General features: G+C 36.8%; 1 protein-coding gene across 2 annotated transcripts in view; it reads right to left on the bottom strand.

Moving 5' to 3' along the window:
• LOC106525824 (LIM domain-binding protein 3) overlaps positions 1-7,267 on the bottom strand; it is a 99,051-nt gene extending 91,784 nt beyond the window's left edge. Inside the window, exon 1 of one of the 2 annotated variants that reach the window (XM_014020169.1) lies at positions 7,179-7,267. The gene's annotated coding sequence lies outside the window, so the exon portion shown is untranslated. The remainder of the gene's footprint in view (positions 1-7,178) is intronic. The other variant, XM_014020168.1, reaches the window with a different exon arrangement.
• Between the last annotated feature and the right edge of the window lie 793 nt (positions 7,268-8,060).

Genomic DNA, 8,060 nt, shown 5'->3' with positions numbered 1-8,060 from the left:
GGAAAAGCCGTGGACAGCAAGGACTGACGCGAGGGGGGTACCCTGCGCGTCAAAATAAGACGCAGAGGGAACCTTTGGAAAAGCGTCAATATGTGACGACTTGGGAGTGAGAATGTGTAGAATTATCAGGTCTGAATACGACCTTACTTTCGGATGACTGCCAGAAACAGTCGACCTTAACTGAGACAAAAACTCAGTCAGTTCTACAGATATTGAGCTAAAACGTGGTGGCTGTAGGTGAGAGTTTATCATAACACAGTCAGAGCACTACTGAGACTTTGGCAATAACTTTTGGCTTAACTATATTTGTTCATTAGCAAGTATTTCGTGATGCACTGGACTCGTACTAAAAATAGTCAGTCATCACTGGACATATATCTACAACTCTAGTTCTTTTTATCAACCTGATTAAAGATAGCCACCAGAGCTAACTGACATTAGTAAGCACAGAATTAAATTTTATGGAAAATGAGCTAAAACATGATACACATCACACAAGATCTCCCAATATCACAAAGTCATTTACAATATTTCACCAAAATGTCAATATCTTTGTTAATTCTTCTCATTATGATCCAAGTTGAAATCTTTGGCATGAAAGGCAGCGGGCGATATGCATTCCATCAAGGAATGCTCCATCAGTTTAACCTGCTGACTTCCCTCACTTTGGATTACAAACGTCCAAAAATACAACTATTGTTGAGTTTTTCCACACAAACATCCCAACATGAATGCAAATCATGAAAAAATATTCCTTTAAAGCCACCAATTAAACACCAACAAGGTCACGATCACATTCAACAAAGTTTCATCGGCAAAACTACAGCTTCAACATGTTGGAGAAGAAGCAACACAGACAGAAACAAAACAGCACAAATAAAACTTTAAATGCAACATTTTTTTTGTCTATTAAAAAGACTTCTTGGAATTTCTATTTTGTGTGATGAAAAGCTTCTTTTGTGTTTTCAAATATTCAGACAAACTCTGAAGCCTGAATTAAAGTTGTTTTTAAAAAGTCCAGTTTGTATCAGAACATCAACCTGATTTTAAGTAAAAGTTCATTTAATCTTCTGAACACAGGGAGTTTCTGATTTATTGTTTGAAATACAAAATATCCTTGACTCACCTCACATTTATGGCTGTTTGTTTGAAACTGTTTTTTTTTTTTTCATAAAAACGAAGTTTGTAATGTGGAAAAAGAAATGTCATCACTGTACGTTGATTAAACTTTTAATTTGAAAGGGTTTGTGAGTTTAATGTTGTGGATTTGTAGGTAAAATAAATTTATCACAAACATTTAAGAATCGACACTTTAACAAACCAAAGGCAAAAACAAAACAGGGAAAAATAGGAAATATCAGAGAAGACAATTCACTAAAAAAACAAAAACTTTGCAGTTATTATTTCTTATATTCGAAAATTTGTACGTTTCCTTCGATTTCAGTCATCGAAGGATGCAGACCCTGAAGTTTTAAGCCCCGCCCCTTTAACGAACACGTTCTCACTCCTGACTCATCAACATATTGACGCTTGGTCAGGTGATGTCTGCGTCCAGTTTTGACGTGTCGGGTACCCCCCCCGCGTCAGTTATTCAGGCCCGCGGCTTTTCCAGGTTGCACCACATAGGGGTCTTTGGGTTGGGGGTCTGTGTTTAATATAGGGCATCAGGATTAATGGTTGATTTTAGGTACTGGGGTCAGGGATAGGCTGTATATGGCTAATAGAATTTAAATTTAGGCTCTGGTACAGTTAGTTCTCCTGCATTCTCTACACTTTCAAAGACGGTTGAAATGAGGAATCAGGATTAATGGTTAATTTTAAAGTACTGAGGCAGGGGTGGAGTGGGGAAACTTTTCAGCCCGGGAGTTTAATGGTCAAGAACGGCCCAATTTTTTTTGCATTAAAAAATTAGGCGAAAATGTAGCACTAGCATAAAATATTTTTGTATTGCAATGTAAGAAAATTTAGTGTTCGTTAAGTGAAATCGTGGTGGAACCACATGAATGTTGAATAGCTAACAATGTGAAGAGAAGAATCCGAATACTGTGTTGAACTGGTGTACATATGTTTTATATATTTTATTATATTTTTCCTTTATTTTATGTATTTTCTTCTTTTGTTATATTTGATACCTATTGCACCTTTACACGAAGCAAATTCCTAGTCTGTGAATACTGTTCATTGACAATGGCAATAAAACTGATTCGGATTAAAAAACACATAACTGTATGGTTATGTAAACAAAGGCCCAATTGAACGTTTTGACATTTAAGTAAACAAAAACTATAACAACTTCCTCTACTACAGGAATCTACAGCAGGAGTGTCAAACTCAGCTACACAAAAGGGTAAAAATTAAAAACTTGGTCCAACCTCAGGACTGTTTTCTGTCAATTTAATGTTACGAATGACATTTTACAGATCATATTTTATTTAATTTTCAGGACAGACATAACCTAATGAATAAAGAAAAAGAATTAAACTTAAAAAGACACATTATTATCATTCCTTTCTTGTTTTACTCCATCATCAACTTTTTCATTTATTTTTTAGACACATTTTGTCACAATTCAGCAAATCAGTTGGAAAAAAAAAAGAAAAACCTCCCTAAAAATCAAATTATTTGACTTTAAAATAACTAATAATAATGAAATAAACAGTACTTTCTGAATTAAACGTAATCAGGACTCCAACTCTTATAAAATATCAGTTATGTAATGAATATAAAACCATTTTCCAATAATTGAAAACAATTGGTTTTGCTGCTTTCTGTGCCCTAAGGGTTAATGTTCCAGGGAGGAGNAAAATGTCACCATAAGTCCAAACGTTGACACCAGTCAGATTATATACAGAGGCATATGTTCTGAATATAAAGAAAACCATCACTTCCTTGTCATTACTCTTCTTCAGATAGAGTTGGTGATGTTTCAAACTGTTAAACACTGCCACCAACTGTTCAGGAGGATTATTACACCCCTAAAGATTGTTTTGCGGTGGAAGGGGTGTGTACAGCAGGGTGGCCAAAGATTTGTCTGTGGTGGCCCTGGCCACCTCTGGCCACCCACTGGCTCCGCCCCTGGCTGTAACTCACACCGGTTCATGTATGTAACATGTTCGGTCAGAGGCGTCAGCAGGGACTCGGAGGCTGATCCCAGAGCAGCCTGATCTGCTCAGCGTTGTATATCAGCTGCTAAGTTTAGCCTCTTTTGTGTCAGAGAGGAATCTGACAGAGACGCTTCAGAGATTTCCCAGGCTGGTGAAAGGTTAAACAGGAGGATTTCACACATTTAGACACACATCAGAGGTTTCATTACAGCATTATCCAGACATCTGAAACTTTAAGAGCTGATGAACAAACTAGATATGAGAAGTAGAGAAACAGCAGAAAAGGCAGTGTGAATGCTAAGTGCTGACTGATGTTGCTTAAATTTGCTAGAACTGAAACTGAGTGTTTAAAAGAGAAACAAGTTCTTAAAAAAAATCAAACACTAAGGTAAATCAGATGAAAACCAAATTAGATGAAAAATGTAACAAAACAATAAGTAAAAGTAGCAAAACAGTTGCTAAAGCTAAAAATAGTCAAACAGATGATTAAGTTAAAAGCAGCAGAAGTTTGCTAAATGGTAGCCAAAATCTAAAATTAGCCAAATAATAGGTAAAAAGTAATGGCAGCAGTGTATTTGTACTGTTGGGACAGTAGCTGCATTTCCATTGACCATGAAAATGCGCAAATTAGAATTCCGAAAATAAATTTGCTCAATGGAAACACGCCAATTTTTAATTTCTTTTTTATTTTTCGACAAAATGGTTTTGCGCTAGGAAAAGGTAGTTTTTCGGCTGTATCGAAATTGATGTATTTCGCAAAACTGCAATGGAAACACTTTTTTCGCATCACGGGAGTCACGTGATCAAGAACCAGCTGTTTCTACTGGCAAAAAAGATGAAGAAGAAGAAAACAGGAAGTAGAAGTAGTAATGAAATCACCGAAGTAGTAAAAGAAAGTATTAAACTCACCAAAAATGCAACATAGCCACTTGCAAGTTTAAGGGGCTTGTCGCTGGAAAGCCTCGATAAGACGCCGACGTCTCCTCTGATGACGAGCGCTAATACCATGGTAGCAACATGCTATGTGTTTATATCCATTGTCGCCATGATTGTGATGACTTATCGCGAAAACAAGCGTATTCACGCATGACTTTAATAGCGTTTCTTACTTAATGGAAACACTGCAATTGCGAAACTGTGTTTTTTTGACATTAACAGAATATCGACAAAGTTTTGCGCACATTTCCAATGGAAATGCAGCCAGTGTCTCAACTGCAAATGGTGTGGCCCACGGAGGCCACACAGTAGGCTGCATAAAGCAGTGTAAACACGCAAATGTTCGTCTTCAGATGATATGTTGCGTGATCACACACTACCCCGTTAAAAATGTGAATCTATGTTTCCTTAGTGTTCATGTGTTTGTTTTACAAGGAAGATACGATTTCAAAACTTCACAACATTTCTACAGCTCCCCACTTCAAAACAGCTCAAACCTGTCTTTAAAATACTGATAAAACTGTCCTCAGAAGGAAGAGTTTCTTATTTGTTCACACCGAGTCCAGCTGACTATCAGAAATGTCAAATCACACACACACTGACCCAGTCATTTGTTTCAGGTCAGCACTGAGCTGTGTACCTTGCTGACCTTCAGGTCAAAGGTCATGTTTACTGGGACCAAAGGGTAAAGCAGGAAGGGAGGGTGAAGCCTGTCAGCTTGGTGTGAAATGAGGCGTGAGGCCGAAAACAGCTCGACTCTCAGAGCAGAGCGTTATTTAAACAGCTTCATCACTGAACATTAAAGGTCAGCTCTGGAATAATGACAAACAGAATCACATTAATCCTTTTACAAGAAGCCAATAAAGAAACAAATGGCTCTTTTAAAAGGTTTTATATCAATGAGGTCATGCAGTAACAGACAAAATGAGTTATTAGAAATTAAACTTCACAGCTAAACAATTTAAAACGTATTTATTGACCGCTGCTGAAAGACAAAGGTGAACTTTATTGTTTCTGCCTGTTTTCTGTGTCAGTCTGTTAGCAAAACGTCTTATGGATTTTAATGAAACTTTCAGGAAACAATCATTGAATAAACATTTACAATTTATTATCTTTTAGATTCAATTTGATTCAAGGAGGTCACCACAGCCAACGGACCTTTAAAACACAAAATAGGTTACATTTCAGTCAGTTAAATATTTTTATTGATCTAAAATTGGATGAAGACTTCTCCCCAACAACATCCTCCCAACCCATTTCAACATGGCCACTGCTGCTAATCAACCTTAGCCAATTACAAAAATATTTGAAGCTCTGATGGGTCACGTAAAATGCGGTGGCGGGCCACAATAGGCCAGCAGGCCTGGAGTTTGAAACAGGTTCTAAGTGCTAGTCATTGCACAGGATCTTTGCTTCAAACTTTAAAACTGTGGATGTGAACCTTGTTTGTCAGCAAAAAATCATATGAGGCAATACAGCATATATATTTTCACAAAACTTGCAAAAATCAATCATCAAATCTGCATCTGATTAACTTCTGGAGTCAGTATAAATAAAGATGGCCACCACAACGATTCAATTCAACTCAAGCTTCATTAAGGACAGAATCCTGGTCCATATTATAAAAAAACTTAAAAAAAACTAACTGCATAGTCATCATATAACTAGCTAACTCAGTCAGTTCAGCTGAATTTTAATGCGGTAGTAGCTGAGAGTTATCAATTATTTAGAAAGTCTGACTAAAACCTCTAGAACTCAACAGGAGATCTTAGTTGAAAACTGGCATTAAAAGCGGTGGATAACATGCATTTTTGGTCGTCTTCTTATTTTCTGTTTAATGGCGGATGACAAACAATGAAACTGGTGCGTTACCGCCACCGACTGGTATGGAGTGTGGACCAGAACGTCCCTCAAGGATTAAACTCTATTGTACAACTGTGTTAATTTAAGATATCAAAATATTATGATTAATTTTACTTTGAGTTACTTCTAAATAATTTAACTAAATCTAGTTTAACTTTACTTCTATTTAAACGTTGAATTGTTGCCTTTCTTCCTCATAATTTTGACAATGTAATACATGCTCTGTTGTGTCATCAGCTCTACAGTTGTCACACACACACCACTACAGTGTTCCCCTAAAATAGAGTGCAGTTTAGCCCAGTGTGCCCAAACCTGAGGTGAGAACTAATAGTTTCCTGTCCTCCCTGTACTTCTCATTTCTCCATTCTTCCTTTGTATCTTACAGAACCAACGTCCTTTCTTTTCTTTCTCCCATTGCTCTTGCCATTTATCCTTCATTTTATGTTTAATTAAATTTTATTTCTGATTCACTAAAATTAACAACCAAGTCGACTGATGAGTTTTTAACAGCTTCCTTTGCTGCTCTGTCGTTTCATTTCCTTTAACGCCATAATGAGCTGGTATCCATAAAAAGTTAACCGTTAATCCCATCATGTTTATTCTATGTAATGTTTGTTGAGTTTCTATGAAAATATCTGGCCTGCTTTCTGAATGGTTACATTGTGAACTGACCAGGGATGAGCTAGAATTTGAACAAACCACTGACTTTAATGGTTTTATTTTTTCAACCCAATGAATAGATAATAACATAAGTATTTCCCCTGTGTTACTGAAAGTTCATCATTAATTCTTGTCATAATTTCATTTTAATTCTGGTACAATGAAAGCTACTCCAACTCTATTTAATGTCTTTTTAGATGCATCTGTGTAAATTTGAACATAACTATGTAAATTTGTATTTTTGGTCTTTTTTCTGATCACCTATTCATCACCTGCACACAGGCTCCGCCCACCTGTTCCTGCTGCCTCTCAGCTCCGCCCAGCTGGGACGCAGCTCACGTTAAAGCCAACAAACATCGTGAAAATATGAAAAGTTTACATGAAACCATCGGACCGGACCGGACCGGACCGGACCGGATGATGGACCTTCACCCGGAGCGGTGCCGGTCCGGGAGGCAGACAGGTAACCCGGCTGACAGAGCTGCGAGCCGGGGCAGACTCAGCAACATGGTCCCGGTCCAGTTTAGCTTCTGGTCGGAGCCAGGAGGACGGAGAAAAGATTAAAAAAAAAAAAAAAAAAAGGCAGCAGAAAGAGGTGAAACGTTTGTTCAGTACCTGATTGGGTTCAGATCCAAACGACCCGAGGCGATCCGGGATCCTGCTCCGGACTCCGAACCGGGACAGACCCGGGGGGGTCAGCAGGGGATTTTCATTAGCAGGATTTTAATTTAAAGAGCCAGCAGTCCAGTGATCATAAGACTGTATAAACATTCACATTTCTTATTTCTGCACGGCTTTTGTAAATTTTCTGTTTTATTTTAATATTAAAATGTTTTAATAGCCTATTATTATTAAAATGTCTTAATATTAAAAATTTCCACTCATCAGGGGATGAATATTTGTTTGTAACTCCAATTCTACAAAAACAAACAAAAAACAAACAAAAAAGAGATAACTTTATTTCCAAATCATGTCCTCTAAAAACTGATTTCTTCAGTTTCTTCAAACACAGTACATGCTATTTCTCCCTCAGCTACTTTTAGTTTTATCTTTTTTATAGTTAAGCTGTGCTTTTTGTTAATTCTGTAAACCTCTTTGGTTCCTCAAGCTTTAAGTTTTTTTTGCACCTTTTGCTAAAAGTTGGCTTGTTGCGAGTTGTAGTACAACTTTATTACTGTACTTGAGTAGAAATGAAGGTTATTGATTGAGTAATTATTTTTCAGTTGACTTTACTTCTACTCCTTACATTTTCACAGTTATCTGTACTTTCTTTTATATTTTTTTAAAAATGCAAGATGTAGAAAGTTGTTTTATTTCCTTTTTGCTTAGTTTCATTCCAGCATGTTATTGTAAAAAATATATATTATCCATACAAATTGTGCCTCCTTGATAGAGTGAATTTCATTGTGGTTGAATGAGATTTATATAAATCTATACAATTCTGACACTGTACCAGTTTGTACACAAATCATAGCAGGAAAAAGACATATATATATA

Source organism: Austrofundulus limnaeus, unplaced genomic scaffold, assembly GCF_001266775.1.
Source record: "Austrofundulus limnaeus strain Quisiro unplaced genomic scaffold, Austrofundulus_limnaeus-1.0 Scaffold243, whole genome shotgun sequence".
In the NCBI taxonomy this organism is placed as follows: domain Eukaryota; kingdom Metazoa; phylum Chordata; class Actinopteri; order Cyprinodontiformes; family Rivulidae; genus Austrofundulus; species Austrofundulus limnaeus.
This window is presented reverse-complemented; position numbering and strand designations above follow the sequence as displayed.